The following is a 27,595-nucleotide window of genomic DNA, read 5'->3' as shown; positions in this document are numbered from 1 at the left end:
TTACCTGTTCATAAAAATGATATGCCCCATTAAAACTTTGTACCATGGAACGTTTTTTTTTTTTTTTTTTTTTTTTAGGTCCAAAACCCAACGTCCTTCGATTGCCTTAATTTGTAATTCTGTCTGGATCCGAAGGGATGATGGGAAACGTTCTCGTCTCCGTTGTTGCTTCCTGTGGGAGAAAAGGCTTTTTAAGTTAGTCTTTTTTTATTATTTCGGACATTATTATTATTATTATTATTATTATTATTATTATTATTATTATTATTATTATTATTATTATTATTGTTGTTGTTGTTGTTGTTGTTGTTGTTGTTGTTCATGCTGCTGCTGTTACTACTGTTATTTTTGTTCTTGATGCAATCATTATTATGTTTGCAGCTGTTGGTGCTGTTTGGTAAAAGCTTAATATGAGACGTTGCTTTTATGCTTCCCAATGCAAACAAAATATATTGAGCAGAACTTTACTAGCTACTTGAGTAAAGTCTAAACCAATTTTTAAAAGTCAAAACTAAAGGCAAGTTATTAAAACCAAAGACGGACTTTGAAACCAAATTAATTAAACACATAAAACCGAGGATAGTATATCAGTAAGGCTGCCTTGCAATTGTTCCACTGATAGTGATGTTTTTCCTGGATGGTTAACTATCGTGGCGTTCATACAGAATTGGATGCCTTTCATTCCTTAATAAAAATTCACTTACTAATTCTATTACACGCAGCTGTTTTTGTATTGAAAAATCCTATGTGAAAATCTTGCATTTTTGGTATCCTCCAATTTTTCATAAACATTTTATAATAGTTTGAAATTGAAATTACGTCAACATTTGGAACGAATCAAAAGGTAATGATTATATCCTTTAACTGGCCTCTCAAATAAAAATTCTACGCCGATTAACTCTCTCTCTCTCTCTCTCTCTCTCTCTCTCTCTCAATACATTTATCCTGTTTCAGTTTCTCCGGTAATTCTTCGTAATGTTCGTTCTTTTCCAATCCATAAATATCTTTTTCTCTCACAAATTACTTTCGTAACCTTTACTCTTTATCTTTAAAACCAATTATTGCAGTTACTGTTTTCTTATCAACTGTTTCAACATTGAGCAGAAAAGGGGGTTGACGTTAAAAAGAACAAGAATACAGTGGGAGAAAAATGACGAGGTTTACTAAAAAAAAAAAAAAAGAAGTATTACAGTACACTTTCCCAGTTATGATGATAGTAATTACAAAGATTCTGAAGATTATCTTGAAACCCCAATTTAAGTTTTATCCCCAAAGCTGTTAAAAGTCAACGCTGACTCTGCCGAAGAAGCTCCAAGTTTTTAATCATGTACCATTTTTACAAACACTTTCATATGAAAGTAACGATCTTGTACCTTCTGGAGTAACGCCAACTGCAGGGGCGGGAAAATTTGTTAACGAAGCCATTAGGATAGGTTAAATTTTCCTGACCCACGAATCCATTTTCTGATATTGCGAGCTTTTATATGTTATTCTTAAACGTTTGGCTGTCTTTAATTCTTTAATTTCTCTTAGTTTTGTTCTTTACATATACTAAGGTCATCTAGTGCTGTGGAATATACAATGAATATACGATTTAGGATAAAGGCCAAGCGCTGGGACCTATGAGGTCGTTCAGCGCTGAAAATAATGCCGAAACAAATGTTAAGAGAGGGTAGACAGTGAGATGGAAGACAATATGAACCGACGTACAGTAAAAGGAATGCAAGGGGTTCCAGCTAGGGACCGAAGGGACGCTGCAAAGACCGTCAAGTAATGCCTACAGTGCACCGCGTGAGGTGCACTGACGACACAACCCCCCTACGAAGCATTTCGTTCTGCGGAACCTTTCCCTGCCTGCAATCGAGGTTGTTGGGTTGTTTCATAAAAAGTTACGAAAATTAATATGAGGATGATGATAAGTCAACCTGTTATCTTTTAATTCAACCTTGAGATCCCAGGAACTTATGCCCCAACTGCATTATCGTAAAATTAGTTCCTGTGGCAACCATATTCAAATGAATATTCTGTTCTAGACGTTCATTGTTTATAAAAATATTGCCATTAAAATCTGTGTGAATTTTTCCTTTTCCATAGCCTCGTACAAATTGAACGAAGTTGCTCAAATAATAACTGTCTCCTTCTAATGAAAGTAATTCCTATTTGATCCTCAAAAACAAAGCTATTCCGAACTTTCTCTGAAAAGTAACGAAAAGTAAATGTTATGAAAATGCAACGATGGATAACCCGTACAATTCGCAACAACGGAATACCGCAAAATAATTCTCCTCTGGCTGAGTATGTGACTCATGTCTATCATGCTTATTAGCCACTTAATAAACTGTGTTATTATAATTAAAGACAGCGAAAATTACACTATTTGTTATTCCTGCTGTTCTATGGAGTTTATCATTTCTATATTTCTAAGAGAGAGAGAGAGAGTGTGTGTGTGTACTCAACTTCAAAAGAATGACTCTTTATGAAACTGCAGAACTGCTGGGTAAATTCGAATCAGATGATAAGAATTCCGATAACGAGAATGAGAAGGACCCAATTTATGCTGGCGAGGGATACCTCAATTACAGCACGCATTGCACCGCCCGCTGGTGGAGAAGTTACCGATTCACATGACGAAAATGTCGAGATTGGCTGTCTTCCTGGAACACAATTACTGGAAGAAAGCATAATGAGCAACGGTGCCCCGGTGAGACCCAAGAGCAAAAGGTCACGGCAGTTCCCCGTCGCGCCAAGATTGCTTCTTTCAGAGAAAGAAAAAAAATTTGTTTCTTTCAGAGAAAGAAAAAACCTTTGCTTCTTTCAGAGAAAGAAAAAAACATTTGTTTCTTTCAGGGAAAGAAAAAAACCTTTGCTTCTTTCTGAGAAAGAATAAACCTTTGCTTCTTTCAGAGAAAGAAAAAACATTTGTTTCTTTCAGAGAAAGAAAAAACCTTGCTTCTTTCAGAGAAAGAAAAAACCTTTGTTTCTTTCAGAGAAAGAAATGAAAAACCTTTGCTTCTTTCAGAGAAAGAAAAAAACATTTGTTTCTTTCAGAGAAAGAAAAAACCTTTGCTTCTTTCAGAGAAAGAAAAAACCTTTGCTTCTTTCAGAGAAAGAAAAAACCTTTGCTTCTTTCAGAGAAAGAAATAAAAAAACCTTTGCCTCTTTCAGAGAAAGAAAAAAACATTTGTTTCTTTCAGAAAAAAAACTTTGCTTCTTTCAGAGAAAGAAAGAAAAAACCTAAGGAATTTTTTTTTTTTTTTTCTTGGCGTATCATAATGATTCGAGACTATGTAGTTAAATATATGACTGAATAGGAATGGGAATAGGAATATAGAATTTAGGCCAAATGCCAAGCGCTGGGACTTATGAGGTCATTCAGCGCTGAAAGGGAAACTGAAGTAAGAAGGTTTGAAAGGTGTAACAGGAGGAAAACTTCGCAGTCGCATTATGAATCAATTGTTAGGAGAGTGTGGAAAATAAGATTGAAGAAAGAGAATATGAAAGGCGGTACAGTAAAAGGAACGAAAGGGGCTGCAGCTAGAGGCCGGAGGCACGCTGCAAAGAACCTTAAGTAATGCCTACAGTGCACCGCATGAGGTGCACAGACGGCGCTACCCCTACGGGCAGCAGCAATATAATCAGCAGTTTTTAGTTTTTTTCATAAGCCTGAGCCTGAGTATGTGGAAATTTAGCTTGGATTTTGACCATTTTATCTATTACATTAATTTTTTTAATCATTCGTAAAAGATGCACTAGTAAAACTATAACAGAAAAATGCCTTCTTATCAGTTATATATATATATATATATATATATATATATATATATATATATATATATATATATATATATATATATATATATATATATATATATATATATATATATATATATATATATATATATATATATATATATATATAAATTACAGGGATATGTGAAATAAGAGATTTCAAGAAATCCCTAGGGAATTTGTGAAATGACCAATTCGCTTAGGAACATTTGATCCCCGAGGGCTAGTACTAAACACGGCGGGGACAGCGATTCTTCTACACTGTTTCGCCGTGTTTAGTACTAGCCCCTGGGGATCAAATGTCCCTAATTGGTCATTTCACATATACTAAGGGATTTCGTGAAATCCTTGATTTCAAATATTCCCTGTAACACACACATATAATATATATATATATATATATATATATATATATATATATATATATATATATATATATATGTATGTATGTATGTATGTATGTATGTATGTATGTATGTATGTATGTATATATATATATATATATATATATATATATGTGTGTGTGTGTGTGTGTGTTCGTGCTTATACAGTATAATAATAATTTAGCGTGTGTCACTGTGCGTTCACATATTTTTCTGAGATAATTCTCTCACCCATGGGAACACGATTACGAATACCTGGAAATTACATTATTTTCTCTTAAATAAAAAGAAATGTTTTGTTTCAGCATAATTTACCATAATATTATCGGGGAAATAAAGCGTATCTCATTTAAATATCATATTTTACTAAAGTAGCAAAAATTTAAAAGACTATTCCCTGGAGATGTGTTACAGAATGAAATATTAGTTCACTGGGATTTATATACTGACGGGTGTTTTATACGGACTTTTATTAAAACTTTTAGAGTACGAGAGAACTTATACTACGATTCTGTCCCTGATTTCATCAATAATTTAATACTTTTCCTCTTTTTAAGGTAAACTGTGCTTGATGTGTCTTCAAGAAAACAATAAACCATTATATGACAATACAGAAAGATTGTTTGTGTCATACCAAACACTACTGATTTAGTTTTTTGACGTACAATTTTATTTTGTTTGTTTTTATATATATGTTCGTCGACTGACTGATTTATCTTTATTTTGATATCTATCACTTGTTATGTGTCCCTGTTTTGGGGCATTCTATTCTGTTAAAACTCACTTGTCAATTGAATGCCATTTTATGCTCGTTCTATATGAATGTTTGCATATTAATACAGTAATAATAACAATAATACTAACAAAATATGGTGAAATGAGTACACTGACAAAAATAAAATCTATGGTATTACTCTTCATTTTGAAGACGATTTGCTACTGAACTTTCAAAATACGGGTAATAGTGCAAATACAAAGCAATAACAGGTTTTGGAATCTTTGAAGTCAAAACAATCTTATGAGATTACTCGGTCACATTATCAGCGACCTAAAACCCTTGGCAGGGATATCAGATATTGGAATGGTTACCAAATGAAAAGCGATAAAGGAAAAGCATTAGGATACGTGAGACATCTTGCATTTTACCACCGCCATTCAAGTGCCAACAACACCCTATTTCATACAGCCATTAAAATGACAAAACAAAGTTGTAAAAGTTGGAACGGAATGAGCATGGCAACACGCTCTTTGTTTCGTCTGGTTAATGGCAGGTAGTTTGAGATAATCTCCTGGCTAAGAGGAAGCCGTAAGATAAGACAGAGAAAGACCAAAGAGATAACAGCAGCCATGAGGAGAAAATGTTTTAAGCTAAGAAAAAAAAAATGGAATTGTTTTACTGGAAGAGTTTTGCCGACGAAGGAGTTTTCCTGGGTTGCGAGTAACTAAAGGAAAGTGTTTGCCAGATATTGTCTGAATTAGAAAAAACTGCTAAACCGATTTATTTGAGCAAAATACCTGTGATGGCAACAAAAGTAGACAAAAAATTATGCTACCTGGTGTGCAAGAAATTTTAGAAAGATGTTCTCGACAGATTTCTATTTGCTGGAAAAATTCATATCGGATAACACACAATTAGCTCAGTTCTTTTTAAGACAAGTGACTTGACATTTTACATCTATATCTATATTTTAAATTTTATATCATTTTAGCTAAAATGTAGAAATATTAAATGGGCCAGTTTATGGAAGAGGTATATGCACAGTATGCATAAAAAATTCTGTCCACTGAAAGAAAAAAGTAGGGGCACTATTATGCCTAACAAATGAGTGGTGGAAAAGGAGATATTTCTCTCTCTCTCTCTCTCTCTCTCTCTCTCTCTCTCTCTCTCTCTCTCTCTCTCTCTCTCTCTCTCTGTTTTGAGCTGAAGTCGTGAAAGTTCACCTTATCTGCAATACCATAGTGCCTCTGCCTACTGCCCAATGTTCATATAATACAGTTCATTTAAACTCTACTTCCATTGTCTAACTTTTCAGCTCTATTCTATTTTTGTTTACTAAATCATTAAATAAATAGGTTCCGCATAACCTAATGCATTTAAATAACAGACAAAACTGATGAGGGCTTTTAGATTTATCAATCTGGTAAAATATTTCGTTAGATTACAGAAAGTAAACGAGCTCCCTGGCTGAACGGAGATTATAACTCTCTCTCTCTCTCTCTCTCTCTCTCTCTCTCTCTCTCTCTCTCTCTCTCTCTCTCTCTCTCTCTCTCTCAACATTTAGCAGTATCAGGAAAATAAGCTTTTAATAAACAAAAACAAGTATTGTCAATAGGTCAGTGTTCATTGATAGTGATGCTGAATAGACTTATAAGACTATAAGGGAATTCACGCCGAAGATGGCGATAGATAAAAAGGTTTGACTATTGTATAGGGGGTGACTGAAAGGAATGCGAATAACTGTATAGTGCTGGTACTGGAAAACTGAATATTATAATACTATTGATATATATATACATATATATATATATATATATATATATATATATATATATATATATATATATAAATGAATATATATAATGTATATATATACATATAAAATTCAGTTTACCTTGGGAAAAATTGCATCTAAGAGGAATTATGTAATATGTCAACTGCAACTACCCTGATCAGGATTCGAGCCTCTGCCTCATTGGTTTGGTATGTGACAAGATCAAACATAATTTCCTGTGGGTGTAAGTTTATCCCAAGCTAAGGCAAATATTTGCGAGTTGTTTGTGGCTTTATATATATATATATATATATATATATATATATATATATATATATATATATATATATATACATACATATACAGTATATAATACATATATAATATATATATACATTTCATGTATATATATTTATATATATAATACAAAATGTAATATATAATATATATATACATACATACATATTAGTGTGTGCGTGTGTTTGAGATTTAATGCTTGTTTCAAGGTTTGCAAAACAGATTTTTCATAAATATTCACACGTCTATATAACTACATCAAGGAGTGAATCCTAGACGATAATATTTATCAATATTTACATAAAAACGGATGGGGAAGAGAGCAAAGTAAAACAATAAAAGGAATAAACAAACGGCAGACAAGGATGACCTACTGAAGGCACCGGGAAGGAAGACATAAACACAGAGAGAGAGAGAGAGAGAGAGAGAGAGAGAGAGAGAGAGAGAGAGAGAGGTGGGATCCCAGAATACACTGAAGAGCCCCCGGGCGCAACTTACCAGAGGAACATACGACAGTTACCGGTACTCACGACCCCGTTACTCTTGCATGCTTTTAGACTTAACGAAAAGATGAGACGGTGTCGAAATTATTCGCCCTGTCCTCTCTTACATCCGAAAAATTAGCCCACCAACACCGCTGGCCCCCCGCCCTCCATACCACCACCACAAAAAAAACTTTACACTTATTTAGGTGAAAATGGTGAGACTTTATCATCGCTGAGGTGTTTTTGAGTTCTTTGGATAGAATTCATTCATTATCGAATAAGATCAAGCATGTGTGTGTGTGTGCTTTTTTGGGAACGGTACAGCATACAAATGCTTCTATATTTACTGTGTATATGTATGTGTGTGTATGTGTGTGATATCTATATATATGTATATATATATATATATATATATATATATATATATAATGTATATAAATACATATACATATATAGAGAGATAACTATATATATAGTATATATATATATATATATATATATATATATATATATATATATATATAGAGAGAGAGAGAGAGAGAGAGAGAGAGAGAGAGAGAGAGGTGTATGTGAAAGCATCGTATGCATGGTTATTTTCATCTGCCAATTATATTGGTGTTCACTCCATCGACTACAATCGGATTTTTTTTGCTGTTCCTGTTTTCCAACAACATTTCGCGAAAAAAAATGGCTGCCCGCACGGAATCGCCCTAATATTTTTGAAATGCATTCCCATGGAAGGTAGTTGAAGTGTGATGCTATTGCCGCTGAAAATATATTGTATGAATACTAGTTAATTTTCTGCAAAAGAAAACTATTGTGCCGGCTTTGTCTGTCCGTCCGCACTTTTCCCCTCCTCACTCTTTTCTGTCCGCCCTCAGATCTTAAGAAGTACTAAGGCTAGAGGGCTACAAGTTGGTATGTTGGTCATCCACCCTCCAATCATCAAACATACCAAATACAGCCCTCTAGCCTCAGTAGTTTTTACTTTATTTTAGGTTAAAGTTAGCCATAATCGTGCTTCTGGCAACGATAAAGAATAGGTCACTACCAGGCAGTGGTTAAAGTTTCATGGGCAGCGGCTCATACACCATTATACCGCGACCACCGAAAGATAGATCTATTTTCGGTGGCCTTGATGATACGCTGTAGCGGCTGCACAGAAAACTCGATTGCGCAGAAGAAATTTCGGCACATTTTTTGTTTTCTCTTTTACCCAAATCTGTTAATTCATTATTCACAGTCGATATGCCGTGATTTTTTGATCCGTTTAAATCTGGGGTTTGTCTACAAAACACTGCCATATATCTGACACGCCCACCTTCATATTGTAGTGACCATTCTGTTGAAAGATTCTAAAATGATGAGAAAGATCACTGCCATAGCTTTCCAATAAAATAAAATATAAGCCCACTCATTCTTTTGTACACAATACCGTGTACAAAAGAAATCGACTGCAGGAAAAAATGTGAAGCGCAGAATATGGCACGATTCGCAGAGCAATGAACTTGACTTTCATGCAAGCTTATATACTGCATGCAATTTTGAGATTAAAATTGCATTGCAATTTTATGCACTTGTAAATTACAGTTAATGGCACGCATAATCACTTCAGCCAACTCATAAATTCCGTTCTTCATTACAGAAGTGCCACCTAATATTCCTCCAACATTTCAAAGCAAATCTGAACAATTTGGGAGAAGTAGAACAGGATCGAATCTCTGGGAGGCTTTCCGTGACTACCTCTCTAAATACTATCACTTTACTTGTCTTCAACACACGACAGCTGCTTGCCATGAATTATTAAGCCATAATAAGCTTGTATTTTTTTCTTTTTTCCTTCTAGCCCATGAATATAAATAAACGGAATGATTGGATAATGATTGATATATTTCATGTTCATTCATTACAATCATCGTTTTAGAACCATTACTTCGAAAACACCAATGTCTCAAGGGCTCCTGCAAAGAGTTTCGCGGAATTTTGCTTCTTAAAATATATGATAGAGCGCATAGTATTTCCAATGACACCACTTATTATTATTAAATTCAGGAACTTCTTATCTTCACAACACTGCCATCTCTTTCTGTCACCTACATTTGTATTTAAATCACCTAGCACAACCATCCTTTCACAATCTTTAAACCCTGTAATGCATAGATTTATACTCTTCTAAAACAAACACTATTTCATTCTCATTCTTCTCCAGAGTTTGAAAGTGTTTGCAAAAGGAGAAAGATAAGAGTAAATGTGAGCAAAAGCAAGGTTGTAATGGTAAACGGAAACCAGGAAGGTGGTTAGGTGCAATGAATATTAATATGGATGGTAGAAGAATGGAAGTATTTGATTCGTATGACTGTCATGGAGTAAATACAACAGATGATTGCAAGACCAGAGGAGAAGTGATTCACAAAACTGGATAATAAAGTAGGGCAGAAGGGTGTGCGCAAAATTTAAAAAGGGACATGGAGTGTGCAGAACCTAAGTTTGGAGTGTATAAAGGAACTGTTAAATCAACTCTCATTTAATATGAGTGACAGAAAAAAAGTTGAGATGAATTGCCTGGGTGGTATATGGTGCGTCAGGGGAACTGAAGGTGATTCAAACGAGAAATGGTGGATCAGAGTGTTCTGAAATGGTTTGGTCATGTGGAAAAAATGAAGAGCAACAGGTTTGTGGAAGGAAGCATGGTTCGGAAATGTCAGGAGGAAAGCAAAGAGGAAGACATGCAAAATACTGGATAGTGCCTGGGGAGAAGGTAGTAGTAAAGAAGGCCTTTGTCAACCAAGAGCGCGTGCAAAATCGAGGAAAATGAGGAAGTGTGTTGGGTGTCTGACTATCTCCTGGTGAGGCCACTGTGTAGGTGTATGAAGCAGCCAATGTTGTGGATATCTGCCACACATAGGTTTCATCCACGAGTCAGGCTCATAATGTTTTTTCTTTGGTACCGTCACCTGTTAGGCGAAATGTCTTCAGGCAGAAATATATATATGTAGATATATATACATGTGTTTATATATATATATATATATATATATATATATATATATATATATATATATATATATATATATATATATATATATATATATAATATACAGGGTTTTCATGAGATACCTACAAGTCTTCCATACACCCTACTTAATGTTTCATTTATTCATTGTTACCATTTGGCTATACTGTATTTATTCTAGTCATCCATATGAAGAATAAATCCTATCAAAACAAAGAGTATGCTCAGTTCTCAAAAGCTTTACTTGATCTCCTAATATGCATCTAGATCCGATAACTTCTCTCATGCTTGCATCTCCATGAAGCTCTCATCATTAGTGACGAAAAATATTCACACAAAAAAATTTTTTTTAGAAAACTTTGTCTTAAACTTCAGTGGTTTTTATTATCGTTTTATGTCGCCATTTGTCAACATTTCTTCCATGCACCCCAATTATTACCTTACACAATCATTGTTACAGTCTAGCTATAGCTATTCCAGTTATCACATTTAAGTAGAAATCTAAAATAAACTGGATTGAATTGAATATAGAATTTAGGCCAAAGGCCAAGCACTGGGACCTATACGGTCATTCAGTGCTGAAACGGAAATTGAAAGTAAAAGGTTTGAAAGGTGTCACAGGAGGACAACTTCGCAATAACTTGATTGTTAGGAGAGGGTGAAAAGTAAAATGGAAGAAAGAGAATACGAAAAGAGGTACAGTAAAAGGAACGAAAGGGGTTGTAGCTAGGGCCGAAGTCACGCTGCAAAGAACCTTAAGTAGTGCCTACAGTGCATCGCATGAGGTGTACTGACGGCGCTACCCCCCTACGGAACAAATCAAATATAAAGGAAGAGTATTTGCAATTCTCAAACGCTTACTCGATCTTGTTAGATGCATCTAAATCCGATAATTTCTCTCATGCTTGCATCACCATAAAGCTCTTATCATGGAAGCCGAAAAAAGAAAATTTTTCAGAAAACTTGCAGCCTTAACCTCGCATATTTCCTCGTTATGTGAATTACACAGTACTTCATTCTCTTACCTCCGTCCGCTCAAAACCCGGGGGTTTTCTAAGTGATCACTTCACTTAATGAGATCAATATTTTACGAGAAAACTTGAGTCGTTTTTAATCCCGCAATCAGCGTGAGAGTCACGTCTTTGCCCCACTATTGAGTCGCCCCGACGTCTCAGATTACGCCCTTTCCGGAGCCATTACCATGCTTGCCATTCGGTCCAGCTATGCCATTAAGCTCGTTACGTGGCGCGATTACAAACCTCTGAATATTTGCCAGTGATGTATTCGCCGTAATTATAACCTGAACTGGCTGGGCTGCCTTGTTATTTATGCAATTCGTGCGTATTGTAAGAGGATTTTGCAGAGTGCTTCAGTGTCGTTCATTATATGCAGCCAAACGCTCACTAAGTGGCGAATGCAGTTATTATGCTCTCTCTGTGGCCCCCGAGTTTCCCCATCACCCCATCACAAGGAGCGTCAGTCGTAATAGGGACTATGGCACATGGGAATTTGGTCTAATATGGCCTGTTAAATCACTTCCAGTTCCTGGAACCTGGATAGCAACGCTAATGAACTCTGGAACAGAGAGCCAGTTAACAGACAGATCACAAGATTTACTCACGAAATTGTTATTCAGAAGCACATCGTAAAATGAATCGAAAACGCTATAAAAGGAAGAATGTGTAATTGTTGGGAACAAATCGTCGGCGCTGGAATGGACAAGAGTTATCGTGACGCTATTTTGGGAAGAAGGCTCGGAGATTATAGGATTGAATTTTACAAATGAGTTTGTGGTGGTCGGTATTAATGATTGGCAATGGCCTTCGTATATATGCGTTGCGCAGTGTTGTTACTTTACACTGGGCTACAACACAATTGTATGCTGGGTGTGTGTCGGTGTGTTGTTTTCCAGAAATTATGACTGGAAGTTCAGTGAAGTGTTTGGGATCGAATATTTACTGTAAAACACCTAAATGAAAATTCCAAAGTTAAAGGGATAGTTTGCACGATTTACTCAATTTTTTTATCCGATTCGCTTTGCGAGTCTGAACACTTGATGTAAAAGAGATTAATATTCCGAGAAACATGTTTCTACTTTTTAGTTTTCTGTAAAAGATAACTATTGTGCCGGCTTTATCTGTCCGTCTGCACTTTATTCTGTCCGAATTTTTCTGTCCGCTCTCAGATCTTAAAAACTACTGAGGCTACAGGGCTGCAAATTGGTATGTTGATCATCCACCCTCCAATCATCAAACTTACCAAATTGCAGCCCTCTAGCCTTAGTAGTTTTCATCTTATTTAAGGTTAAAGTTAGCCATAATACTGCTTCTGGCAACGATATAGGACAGGCCACCACCGGGCCGTGGTTAAAGTTTCGTGGGCCGCCGCTCATACACCATTATACAGAGGCCACCGAAAGATAGAACTATTTTCGGTGCCCTTGATTATACGCTGTAGCGGCTGTACAGACAACTCAATTGTGCCGAAGAAACTTCGACGCATTTTTTACTTGTTTCTTTATCTTTACGAATGAGGATTAAATGGAATGGTTTACGTTAGCAGACTGTGAACGACTGTTTGATGTTAGTACCGAGATGTTCCTGAAATTCCTGGCAACAGAAAGGCCTCGTAACAAGTGTTTGTTTAAAGTCAGTAGCTGTAACATAACTACCCTGAGAACAAATGGAAGTAATTTAGGTATACTGGACTCTAGTACAGATTAGGGATAAATGAGAATACTTAAAGATGGGGAATTGAACCCCTATAGAGTATGTCTGCAATGGGCGACAGCATTAGTACTGAAAATATTTAGAGTAAAACTGCGGAATATGTGAATATATGGACTGGGGTGCTAATATAGTGGATTCCTAAGAATCTTTCTCATAAGCAAGGAACACAAGAAAGAGAGAGAGAGAGAGAGAGAGAGAGAGAGAGAGAGAGAGAGAGAGAGAGAGAGAGAGAGAGAGAGAGATACTGTATATATGTAAGTTTGAGGAATATAGCCACAGTAGATACCCAGCAATAATTCCAAATATTTAAGGCTAAGGCAAAAGGTCTGAAATGTGTGTGAATTACATTGGCTATCACTGTTAGATTAATTAAACTTATTGTGAGGGGAAAGAGAAAATTCAGTAAATACTTATCGCATTGCTTTAACATACTTATCACGTTGGTTGTTACATTTGATTGTGCATTGTTGCTCTCTCATCAATACTTGCTATAATGTACATGATTTTGATTTTAATGTCTTTGATTCAGCAGTATTTTGTAGAGCATCAGTAATTGTATTAACTCCAACCTTCACTTTGGGCTGAATTGCACCTAATATCATTTTGTTCTTATCTGATTAATCTGCCGGTCATCTTTTACGAAATTTATACTTCTTAAAAGTCCTCGTATCTTTAAATAATTGAGATTTCTACTGTGTTGACTCTTAATAATTCATGTTAATTTTTGCTTACTGAAATCTCATTTTACCTGTCATCTTCTTGTTTAGTGAGGGAACAAAGTTGTTATTACCTTTGTAAATCTTCATATGTGCGGAGAGTGTATATGTATAAATAAAAAAAAAAAAAAAAATATATATATATATATATATATATATATATATATATACATATATATTTCTATATATATATATATATATATATATATATATATATATATATATATATATATATATCAATGACTTGAAATATAGTCAGAACTGCTTAAGACCTACACACAACCTCTTATTTTTTCACTGGGGTGATGCGATATATATATATATATATATATATATATATATATATATATATATATATATATATATATATATATATATATGTGTGTGTGTGTGTGTGTGTGTGTGTGTATATATTATATATATACATTTATATGTATTTATATATATTTATATAATTATTCATACCTATATGCATTTATATATATATATTTTTTTTCAACATTAAACTCAAATTGTTGAATCGAACAGGGTGTGTGTGTGTGTGTGTGTGTGTGTGTTTATATTTTTATGAAAAATTCCTAGGAGAATATTTATGACCATACATAAAGTTATCTAAATTTTCACGAGGAATATTCAGGTAAGTCATGATTTTTTACCCTGTCATTTCACATAGTTCCTAAACTTATCTCTACATCTTTCAAGTGACGTCAAAGAAGAGCCGGAGTAATTCCGAGTAATGGCAAAAGTTTCCTAATGATGAAGTATATTAAATTTTTAGAGCCTTTTACATAAGGCTGAATTTAGGCCTTCCATGGTAACCCCGTCTCCTCACATACACGAACTTTCACGAGCATAAAAAAGGTACTGCTTGACTTTCTGCCTCCCTCGCGACTGCACATAATACACACACTGCAATCATTCTACGTAGCCCCGAATCCATGCTTCCAGATTGCTTGGATTAGCATTCATTTCCGTAGAAGTATAAACAATAATAAACGAATTTGGATTCTGGATATTTGAAAGAAATCTCATCTATCTCTCTCACATACACACACACACACACACACACACTCTCTCTCTCACACACATAAACAAGGTACTGCCTGCCTATCCCACATTTGCACATAATACTACATTGTAATCATTCTACGTGTCCCCGAATCCAGGCTTCCAGATTGCTTGGATTGGCTTTTACTTCCGTAAAAGCAGAAACAATGTAAAAAACCTCGGATTCTGAACATTTGAAAGAAATCTCATCTTTCTCTCTCACATACACATACTCTCTCACGCATATAAGCAAGGTACTGCCTGCCTATCTCACGCTTGCACGTAATACACACATTGCAATCATTCTACGTAGCCCCGAATCCATGCTTCCAGATTGCTTGGATTGTTCCGTAAAAGCAGAAACAGTGTAAACGAACTTGGAGTTTGAAAATTTGAAAGAAATCTCACTTTCCATTTAAAAGCATATAAAAAAATGATCAGTTCATAAAAAAAAAATCAGCATGGCACATATTCCAAAATTAACTCTTTGCACGTTTTATATATAGATCAGTTTCTATTTAAGTTGTTATTTCGTTTACTCTGGTAATACCTTATATTTATTATTTATTATACATTTATTCATTCACTCCTCTATTCCTTTGTTTATATATTTATTCATATTTAGCGTTTCATTCACATATATTTTTCCTATGATTTTCAGGCCTCCAACGCACCGGAAATATTCGGGAGAAAATTACTTTTTTCGGAAATAATCTCTCCATTCGTAGAACTAATCATCTCTCTAAATCTCTCAATCATGTTCGTTGATTGGGACGCTGTGGGAACCGACAGACAGACAGAGACAGACGATCAAAGGATGAAGGTACAGATAAGTACAGTAAATACCAACGATGAAATTTGGTATTGTTCCCAATGAATAATAATAATAATAATAATAATAATAATAATAATAATAATAATAATAATAATAATAATAATAATAAGTTATGATCATAATAATAATAATAATAATAATAATAATAATAATAATAATAATAATAATAATAATAACAGTTATGATCATGATGATTATGATAACACTTTTGGTGGTAACGATGACCATGAGAACGAAGACTTAATATAAATAGAATATAAAATTCAAGCCAAAGGCCAAGTGCTGGGAGCTATGAGGTCATTCAGCATTGAATGGGAAATTTAGAGTAAAGAGATCTTTAAAGTCGTAACAGGAAGAAAACCTCACAGCAGTTACAGTAGGAAACGACTGTTAGGAGATGGTGGAAAGTAAGATGGAAGAAAGAGAATATGAACGGAGGTACAGTAAAAGGAATGAAAGGGGTTGCAGCTAGTGCACTGACAGCACTAACTCCCCTACGGGAACTCAGAATGAAGGCAGCGATGAAGATAATGACGCTTATAATGAATTACGGCGCACTGACAGACAAACCTCCGCATCTAATTCTTCCACAGAATGAAAAAAAAATCAGACCCAATTAGCGTTGCTTCGGCGTGCATAAACAAAGAGACACAAAAGGTTAGGCCGGAAACTAATTATGCCTGTCAATGTGAGCAAACTAAGCGGCTTAACTTCGATGCCTCGCCGGGGACTTTGTCAAAAACATATCGTGAATATATTGGGAACAGACAAAATGAGTGTGTTTACGATCTGATAGATAGAGAGATAGATGTATAAATAGATAGATATATAAACAGATAGATAGATAGATAGATAGATAGATAGATAGATAGATAAACAGATAGACAGATAGATAGATAGGTGTGTACGTGTGTTATGTGCACATTCTATTCGATTGTGTAAGAATAGTGAGGAACAAGGCCGCTGCTCGCATGGAAGAATATGACCTCATTCTGAAGCACCAAGAATCGATTCCTCATTAGGAGAAGACACTTAACAAGCCTTCAAGGATAAGGTATAAGCAGGATATGTTGCCCAAAAGACAAATACATTAAAAGTAAAGTTGAATATTTGTATCAAATTTAGATGGGAGCTAAATCATATGAAGCAATTCTCTCAGTCTAATTTGGAATTTCATCATCACTTATTTTGAAAAGGGTCAAAGGTCATGGAAAACTTTAATTATTTTAAAGATATTTTCATATAAGACTGATTATGCATTCACTAGGATTACTGTAACTGAAAGAATACTCTTCGATGACTTCTTATGTGTTCCAAAAACTCTTAAACTGAACTAATATTCAATTAATCAGATTATTTTCATTCGAAAATAAGATTCTCCTAATACCCTGACCTAAGTCCAACTGAGACATAGAAATAAGCTCTGTTTTAATTAGCAATTATTTTTTTTAGAAATTCCAGATGTCATTATTTTGTAATTAGGAGCTGGACGCTACTAATTCTATATCGTACTTCATTAACATATATTTTCTAATTCTTTATGACATTCACCCCTCTTCACTGATACTTATTTATAATAGTCTCTGAAGCAGTGATTTACTTTCTGACTTTATTTACATTGTTTTACAATCACTACTGTTATGATTCCGCAACTAAACTGCAATGCTAAAATTTTCTATATTTCAGGCAAACTGGTTATTATTGTATGATTATATATCAATAGTTGATATACTGATTATGAACGGAACTGAATTGAATTGAATATAGAATTTAGGCCAAAGGCCAAGCACTGGGGCCTTCGAGGTCATTCAGCGCTGAAACGGAAATTGACAGTAAAAGGTTCGAAAGGCGTAACAGGAGAAAAACCTCGCAGTTGCACTATGAATCAATTGTTAGGAGACGGTGGAAAGTAAGATGGAAGAAAGAGAACACGAATTGAGGTGCAGTAAAATGATTGAAAGGGGTTGCAGCTAGGAGGCCGAAGGGACGCTGCAAAAAACCTCAGGTAGTGCCTACAGTGCACCACATGAGGTGTACTGACTGCATTACCCTCATACGGGGGTAAAGCACTCGTTCAAATTTATTGGTTGTACATTTTTGCGTCCATGTCTGTTCATAACAAACATGGACAAGCAAAATATGCGTTAGCAGTTATTCACAGCTCACCAGGGAAATAACAGACACAAATAACAAGGCATGTAAAGCACAATAATTACCAGTAACATTACCCACATGAGTACAGCACAGCACATTACATTATCTAGCAAAAAATAATGAGAGAGTTCTGCTACACAAAAGCTACTTTATGAATGGCTCGTAAGAGCTTGCTGTTATAAAATGGACAGAATTGACAGCGATAGGAAATGAGTATCATTAACAGGGACGATTCACTTCAGGCATAGGGTATAAAAAATAAAAAAGTAAAAAATGCGCCGAGGTTTCTTCGGCGCAATCGAGTTGTCTGTATAATCAAGGCCACCGAAAATAGATCTATCTTTCAGTGGTCTCGGTATAATGCTGTATGAGCCGCGGCCCATGAAACTTTAACCACTGCCCGGTGGTGGCCTCGCCTATATCGTTGCCAGATGCACGATTATGGCCAACTTTAATCTTCAATAAAATCAAAACTACTGGGGTTAGGTAGCTGCAATTTGGTATGTTTGATGAGTGGAGGGGGGAATGATCAACATACCAATATGCAGCCCTCTAGCCTCAGTAGTCTTTACTATCTGATGGCGGACAGAAAAAGTGCGGACAGAAAACTAAAAACTGATGCTTCGTTCTTCCTTTTACATTTCCCTCTTCCCATAGATAGATAGATAGATATATAGATAGATAGATAGATAGATAGATAGATAGATTAATTTTCTTACAAGAATGAAAAACCGCTCTGAGGAGAATGTTGAGGAAAGAAGACACAGGAAACTGAGTTTCTGCAGAGGATTTTACTGGACTGCAGAATACTGCTTCAAAATGTTTTATATGCAATAAAAACCAACGACCCATGGAAACACTGAACACAACAGAAAGGGTATTCTCTCTCTCTCTCTCTCTCTCTCTCTCTCTCTCTCTCTCTCTCTCTCTCTCTCTCTCTCTCTCACAAACAAGCACCATGTATTGTTGATATGGTAATTCTAAGATTATTAAAGGTATTTCATAGCATTCATAAGATGAAAGCAAAACATAGAGTAGAGTAGAAGAGTTTATGCACTTTTGTTTCCCCTTCTTAGTAAACAATATCTATACCAAAATCCTGCTGCTTCATTTACGTCTTTTCAGAACTAGTCGAGACAATCTATGCCTGACAACACTTTCAACTCTATATGTAAATGAATACAAAAAAAACATTCGAGGAAAAAAAAACCAGTAATTCGCTAATATTCTATTACTAGGGTAATATTTACTTCAGAAAATGTGGAAAAAAGTAAGACCGTACTTTTCCTTTCAACTATATTAACTTTAATCTGGTAAACTTTACTCGTACCCCAAGTCTCTTGTAGGAGTCCACACTGTGCCACAGAAACTAAAGTAAACTAAGTTAGTCGGCGATAATTACATTGCAGTGTTATCAAGCAAAAATTTTATGAAACCTCAGAGCTTTAGTAATAATGCGTCCACTCTGTTGCATAAATTCTTTTCCATGTACAAGCTTTCTATCTCTCATACACTCTAATATGCAAAACTTCCCAAATACCTAATGCTTATAATTTCTTGATTCCAAGCCCGGATAAATAGGGAAGGTTGGAGTCAAGACGGGGAAACCGTCCAAAAAACATCAGGCAAAACCAATTACGCAATGATGGAAAAGATAGATACAACCATAATACCATAGAATAAGTTAGGTTAGGATCGACAGGCTCAAGCGAACATTCAAGTTAAGTATACCTTAGTTTAACCAGACCGCTGAGCTGATTAACAGCTCTCCTAGGGCTGTCCCGAATGATTAGGCTTATTTTACGCGGCTAAGAACCAATTGGTTACCTAGCAACGGGACCTACAGCTTATTGTCGAATCCGAACCACATTATAGCGAGAAATGAATTTCTGTCACCAGAAATAAATTCCTCTAATTCTTCATTGGCCGGCCGGAGACTCGAACGCGGGCCCAGCAGAGTGCTAGCCGAGAACTATACCGACCCGTCCAACGAGGAACTAACATTCAAGTTAAACAGCACGCTAAGCATAGGAAAATAACTAGGCCTACTCGCGGGTGAAGAAATCGTCTTTGGAGCTACCGGCAAGTTGTATCTTTCAGTCAGCATTCAAATGCCTTTCTGATATTAAACAAAGGCTTCAACCTTAAAACTAACGTCACTGTAAAAAAAAATAATCTTGCTGCAATGTATACTTAAATAAATATTAGTGAAAAATGACGACAAATTTGCAGACCAGAACTCTTTTGTTGATAAGAATTCTTGCGAAATGACGCCGCGAGCTGGGCTTTGATCTAGGTCAGGAGGCCAGTCTCAATTTTCTAAGATATTATGATATTCCATTGGCCTTGGGAGTCATTAATCAACAACTTTACTTTTGAAAATCCTTCTGCAACCGTTTGTGTGATTCTTATCACAAGCAAACACAGAAACAAAGTGAGAATTAAACGTCAGATGAAAAGTTTCTTAGCATTTTTAGCAGACTATGGTTATTCATTAGCAAAACAATACAAACAGTGATAAACGCGAACTGACGTAAAGTGACTCGGGAGGGAAATTAAATTAAAAACCGAGGAAAAGCAAAGAGAAAAACATTAGATGGGCGAAGGTAAAACATCAAAGACCGCGGAAGCCTAAAGGTTGTTTTTTTTTTCTCTCTCTCTCTCTCTCTCTCTCTCCTCCGTAGTTCACCTGTGTCCCTTCCCACGCATCTGCCAGGAATTATTTACGCGAAACATAAACAGGCTAATTATCTCTCTTTCTATCACATAATTAGGAATATTTTAAAACGGAAAAAGAAGCGAGAGATAAAATTTCCTGAACACCGTCTCACAAGGCCGTTCTTTTTCCATGTAAAATAAACTAAAGGGGACGTTTACTTTGAGGATTAGCCCTCTGATGGAAATACCTTTTTTTTTTTGTACGCCTTACGTAAAGTCTTGTTTTTTTTTTTTTTTAAGAGCCTTTCGATCTTAAAGGTGACATTACTCTATGCCTGTTGGTTATATTTTATTAGCCTTAATATCTGTCTTTTAATTTCTGTCATTAAAATTTTTTGGAATTTCGTATTGATAAAGTATAACTTGATTGCCATATTCCTCGAGTGATTTTAGGTGCAAATTAAATATAACTGAATCACGAAAATATAGAATGTGATGAATATATGAATAAAGGCAATGCTACGAAGGAAAGAGAAACGACGACGGAGTGGTGCTAGGCCTAGTACCACTCCGTCGTTTCTCTTTCCTTCGTGGCACTGGCTTCATTTATGCAAATTAAGGTTTTGCGATGGCCATAAACATTCTTATTCACAAAATGAGACGAACGTACGTTGTCGAAAATGATTAGAACTTGAGCAATCGTAATAAAAGGACACGTGAGTATGCCCCTTTCTACAGTCTCGTAAGCTCCTTCCACTGCTCCCAAAATAACTGTGATTGATTGATTGACTGAATAGAGAATTTAGGCCAAAGGCCAAGCACTGGGACCTATGAGGTCATTCGACGCTGAAACGGAAATTGACAGTAAAAGGTCTGAAAGGTGTAACAGGAGGAAAACCTCGCAGTTGCTTTATGAATCAATTGTTAAGAGAGGGTGGAAAGTCAGATGGAAGAGAGAATATGAAAGAAGGTGCAGTAAGAGGAACGAAAGGGGTTGCAGCTGGGGGCCGAAGGCACGCTGCGAAGAACCTAAAGTAATGCCTACAGTGCACCATATCTACGGAGCCAAAATACCTATGGGAATATTGGAGAAAGCACATGAGCACTCGTCTTCGTTTCCCTTGTGTTCTTGGCTAAAATTCACTGGGAAAATGAAGCCACAGCACTGTGTTACGACACAGACATACAGACTGAGATTTATGATTATACTTTAAGCTTATATTTGATAGAAAATAAAACAGTTGTTCAATACAGGGAGAGAAAGTAGGATATTCTACTTCTTTCCTTATTCTTTTCTCATCATCACAATCACATCCAACGCCGTGAGACACAAAAGGCCTCTGTGAAAATCCACCTCTCATGTCTTGCCTGTGCTTTCACTCCAAACGATCTCTACTCTTTTCCAGCATCCCGTCTGTTCCAAGAATACCCCTGAACTCGAGTCCTTAAAATCACATAAAACAAGGGAGGTCAAATTATATAAACCCAAAAATCTAGCATACATTTAATAAAGTTTTAACAAAAAGGTTCTCCCACAAAATTCCCAAACAAAAACAATCAAACCCCAAAAATTGTCATTCTCGGAAGGCAAGAGATTCGAATCTCTCAGAGGCTTTTCCCGATTTCAGAGAAATATTAATTGAGAGTGGAAGTTCTCAATTCTCCCCGGGGGAAGTACCTGAATAATGTTCGTTGGTGGTGGAAAAAAAATTACTTTTTATATTAGCTCGACCTGGCGAGAGACCACTCACTGAGGTGTTAAAAGGGATGGCTGGATTTCAATCCAGAATTTTCTACCTGTATTTGACTTATTTTCCAGAGTTTAGTTTGAAAGGTATGTATTTTTTCAATAAATAATTATCAACATTAACAATGACATGTTATTTTCGTACAGGATGTTTTAGTGTCAGTAGCATTGTTTTTTCACCCTCGCAATCAATTATTTTTTTAATCAAATTGATATAATTTCACCAAATTACGATTCTACAGACCAGGAATCATATTTGTGTATATGATACATATAGGAACCATTAGTCGTAAATTATCCATTTCAGCTGTTCAAAAATATCGTTCTTTTCTTTACTTTGGAGAACTTTTGACACAGCTTAAATTTTCATATCTGTGATACGAAACGCAGGCGGAAAAGGCTTGCATAATTAACAGTAGAGAAAATAATTTACCAAGAGTAATAATTAGTAACTGTTCGGTGCTGAAAGAGGTCACGAGAAAATAAACAGGAAAATAAATTGTAACAGGAGTAGACATAGTGTACATGAGAAGGAAAAACGTATAATGGTCTTTAGAGTCCTGGAGGTTATTTCCATTTTGGGTTCAGCAGTAGATCAGCATTTACTTACTTTACCAACGCATCTTTCATAATGGTTTTGAAATGGATAACCTTAGGGACAAGTACTCTTCCTTTCTCATACAAATACATTAAAAATCTCTCGTCAAAAGAAAAAGTAATGTTATGCGGTTAAATAAAACATTAAAGTCCACGCCCACGCCACAACACCCACATCCTCTCTCTCTCTCTCTCTTTCTCTCTCTCTCTCTCTCTCTCTGAGAAAAGTCGTAACCAAGGGAAAGGGCGTGTAATAAAAGTTATAATATTTTACATATAATTCAAAACGTTAGCGTAGTTATAAATGCTCATGCTCTCTCTCTCTCTCTCTCACGACAGTGAGGGGAGTTTTCACTTTTATGGATTGCCACTCAACATCTTTCATTTATTCACTGTTTACACTTGTTATATACTAAGGAATAATAATAAAATGAATTAATCCTGTCTCAGTTCTTCATTTTTGCTTCATAAATCTGCGAGGCGAAGTGATGTTTGTTACATTTTATCGCTAATGCTATGATTGAGCTGATTTATTTGGTAGACAATAGTTAAATACATTTTACTATTGTCTCGAAGGTAAATAAATGTCAAAATTCACTTTATTTTTACTATCCACACAGCAAATGGACAATTTCTGAGTTGCAATGCCTGAATTTTCATACGTAGAAAGAACACTGCTCTAAATTTCATGCTATCGAGTTAGTAACAAAGAAAGGAAATTGATGACAAATTAACTGAATTGAACTGAATACAGAATTTTGGCCAAAGTCCAAGCACTGGGACCTATGAGGCCATTCAGCGCTGAAACGGAAACTGACAGCAAAAGGTTTGAAAGGTGTAGCATGAGGAAAACCTCAGCAGCTGTACTATGATTCAATTGTTAGGAGAAGGTGGAAACTAAGACGGAAGGAAGAGAATATGAAAGGAGGTACAGTAAAAGGAACGAAAGGGGTTGCAGCTAGGGGCCGAAGACACGCTGCAAAGAAACTTAAGTAATGCCTACAGTGTACCGCATGAGGTGCACTGACGGCACTGACCCCCTACGGAGTTTTGACAAATGCAGTACGTGCATAGTTCAAACAGGATGCTGAAAGGTACAGTACGAGGGTGTTGGAGAAAACAAATTTTCTGCCGAAATTCAAGAACAAAACCATCCTTTCATTTTATAGCCAGAACTAGATTAACAATTAACAGATAATTCCATTTTTACCTATAAATTTGTTATAGATATAGTTTATTCTGTTGGTAAAATAACATATATTTCCTATATGGTATCCAAATTTCACTATGAAGCGTATCCAGAGTTGAAGGAAAGAAATCGCAAAAGCAATTAAAATAACGGTTGAAGAATAATGAAGACTTATGAGTAACTTAGGAGTAACGTGAACAAAATGAATTTTAACCTATTAACTATCTATTAATTTATTTATCTATCTAGTTTTCCGGTTGACTCTTCCCAACTTGGTGAAATCATATATATATATATATATATATATATATATATATATATATATATATATATATATATATATATATATATATATATATATAGAGAGAGAGAGAGAGAGAGAGAGAGAGAGAGAGAGAGAGAGAGAGAGAGAGAGAGAGAGAGAACTGCTTCGTGTCATGGGACCGTCTTTCTGAGCAAATAAGCCTTCGGCGGTCGTTCGCTTTGATGGAAAGCTCCCCTCTAGGACCGCCTTTAACCGCATGTTTACCTTTTTAGCTCTCACAAAATATTGCATTCAAAGGGATTTTCTTTTCCATTGCTTTTATTTAAATAAAACTGTCGGCGCTTTGAGTTCCACCCTTTGAAAAATATTCGGTCCTTGTTTCCTTTCTCTCATTCTGCAACATTTTTATTTCAGAAAATCTGTCTTTTCTTCAATCCCTTAGTCGGTCGTTGTACTAAGGATTTTAGTGCCATTCTTCTCCCTTTAACAATTATTATTAGTATGCATGTATGTCAATTGTACTGACCATGGTACTGACCATGAAGACAAAACAAAAATCATTTGATTTTTCCAGAACTGTACAGAAAAAAAAATTTATATTAATGGTCCCTAAAAATTTCCATTTTCCTACAAATTGACATGAAACACGGCCGAGCCGGAACTTGTGGTCCAAGCAGACCACTTTTAAGTTATTGTTTTTACTCGCTGTTATTTGTTAACAAAATTAACAGCACAGATGGAGAACAAAGGCAGTCCAAGTCAAATTATTATTCTTTGATAAAGTAACCAGCTATGATGTTTACTCGAAAAAGTGCCTTAAGGAAGTCATGAGATAACAGATGCATACCAGAATTTAAATAAATGAATAAGTGTCTGATAATGACGGCAGCTGTTAACTATACGAGTAGATGGGAACACAACTTGTACTCCTTCAGTCAGTAATAATTGCGTTAGTGTACATTATTAGTTGGAATTCGTACACTGCTGCGAAATCTGACAGAATATTCATAACTAGAGATCTTTCTTGCAAGGCGAACATGAGCTAGTAGATCCTAGCCTGCTCTAGGTAAGTGTACTACATCATTAACCTGATACGACAGACATTCATCTTGTCCACTTCCACTTCACTTGGGTGAACGACGCTTTAAGCAAAGAAGATCGCACATGACAAGAAAATGCAATAGTGTTCAGAAACCTAAGTATGGCATAACGTATTTCTTTACAAAAAGCAGTCTGAAAACTTTAACATGCCTGTGCTCAAGTTGTGGACTTGGTCCACATGGTTAGCAAGGTCTGCTTTTGGTTTTCTGTAAAAGAAAACTATTGAGATCGCTTTTTGTCTGTCCGTCCGCCCTCAGATCTTAAAAACTACTGAGGCTAGAAGGCTGCCATTTTCATCCACCCTCCAATCATCAAACATACCTAATTGCAGCCCTCTAGCCTCAGTAGTTTTTATTCTACGTAAGGCTAAAAGCCACAATCGTGCGTCTGGCACCGCTATAGGTGCCAATAACATAGGCCACCACCAGGCTGTGGCTGAAAGTTTCATGGGCCGCGGCTGAGTTTCATGGGCCGTGGCTGAGTTTCATGGGCCGTGGCTGAGAGTTTCATACAGCATTATACGCTGTACATAAAACTCGATTGCGCCAAAGAAACTTCGGCGCATTTTTTACTTGCTTATTCTCACCTTTACATAAAATCAAGTTTTATTCTTGACTTAGAATTAGATCACCACCCTTTGCAACTTCTAATAACTTCATGAATAAATCTTGAATAATGAACATTCAGATCCGCATAGCCAAACTCCAGCGCAAAGGCCTCTGATACCCTCCAAAATATCCCAAACTTCTAGGGCCGGATCTGGTTTCCCATCAGAATAACCAACAATATCTGAAAGACGATGGTCCTCAGAAAATAACCGAACCTACCGTAAAAATCAAAAGCAATCTCTTATAATTTCTGCATAATCCAGTAGGTGTAAACACAAATCGACCATGTTGTGTTTAAGCTGTCACAGGGACGGTATTGTTCAACCAAACCAGTGGGGGGACAAGCCAGTCCAACTTGCTGTCGCTCTCAGGCCCGGATAAATGGGGAGAGTTGCTGCCTGGTCTAGCCAACCGAGGATGAAAACTTAGCCAATAATTGGCTAAGAGCTAAGAACATGCCAGTGATAGGGAGGAGGAGTGTGGGGCGTCAGTGGATCAGATGAATGGATTTGGTGAGGAGAGATAAGGGCGAGGTGGGACTGGGGGAGGAAGATGCAAGGAATGGAAATAGGTGGAGAAAGGTGACTCGAGCGGCCTACCCTGCTATACAGTGGGATTAATAATTTCGAAAGAAGAAGAAGGAGGGACGATATTGTTCAGCCTTAACAAGCATCTTCCCTTCTTCAAGGGAACCACTTAAAGTGATTAAGCTAAGAAGTACACTTAATACTTTTTATTTTTTATTTACGTGTTTATCATTTTGGACGTCATGTTCCAGAGGCAGTTACCTGTAAATATAACTAGAGCAAGGCAAGCCTACATGCCACGCGACTAGCCTAGACCAAAGTGTGAAATATATTTACGCCTACTCAAAACAGCAGTATGGTAAAAGTTCGCTTCTAAACTATTTTATATAATAAGATGCTAAACTATTTCATATAATAAAATTCTACATTATTTTATATAATAAAATGCTAAACTATTTTATATAATAAAATGCTAAACTATTTTATAATAATAAAATGCTAAACTATTTTTTATATAATAAAATGCTAACTATTTTATATAATAAAATGCTATGTGAAGTTTATCATACTAACACTGTATTGACCTACTGGAGAGAGAAAATAACCAACTGCTTTTAGCAACTGAAAATTTAATTTTATCTGCTATTAAATCAGCCTACGAAGACTTGATGACAACGGCACTGGGTCACAATAAGGCCCGAGGGTCACAGGAATGAGTAAAATATCACAAGATATTTTAGTCTGCATTGTGCAGAGGAAATCCCAGTTCTGTCAGCACCAAACAAAACAACAAAAAATAAAAAGGTATAATATCAAAGCAACACCGAAAGTGGAGAAGGCGAGACATTAAAAGCTAATGTGGACTTCCAAATAAAAAGTTTGATATTAATATTGGTCATCTCTTTCTCTCCCTGCCCACGTATCTACCATGAATTATTAATGTTTTATATAAGTAGCCTGGCT

At 35.8% G+C, this 27,595-nt stretch overlaps 1 protein-coding gene across 1 annotated transcript in view; it reads right to left on the bottom strand.

Moving 5' to 3' along the window:
* LOC136849253 (prohormone-4) overlaps positions 1 to 27,595 on the bottom strand; it is a 393,569-nt gene that overhangs the window by 345,359 nt on the left and 20,615 nt on the right. Inside the window, exon 4 of the mRNA XM_067122527.1 lies at positions 5 to 172. The gene's annotated coding sequence lies outside the window, so the exon portion shown is untranslated. The remainder of the gene's footprint in view (positions 1 to 4; positions 173 to 27,595) is intronic.

This window comes from Macrobrachium rosenbergii, chromosome 20 (genome assembly GCF_040412425.1).
Source record: "Macrobrachium rosenbergii isolate ZJJX-2024 chromosome 20, ASM4041242v1, whole genome shotgun sequence".
In the NCBI taxonomy this organism is placed as follows: domain Eukaryota; kingdom Metazoa; phylum Arthropoda; class Malacostraca; order Decapoda; family Palaemonidae; genus Macrobrachium; species Macrobrachium rosenbergii.
The sequence above is the reverse complement of the archived record's forward strand: the minus strand, read 5'-3'. Positions and strand labels throughout refer to the sequence as shown.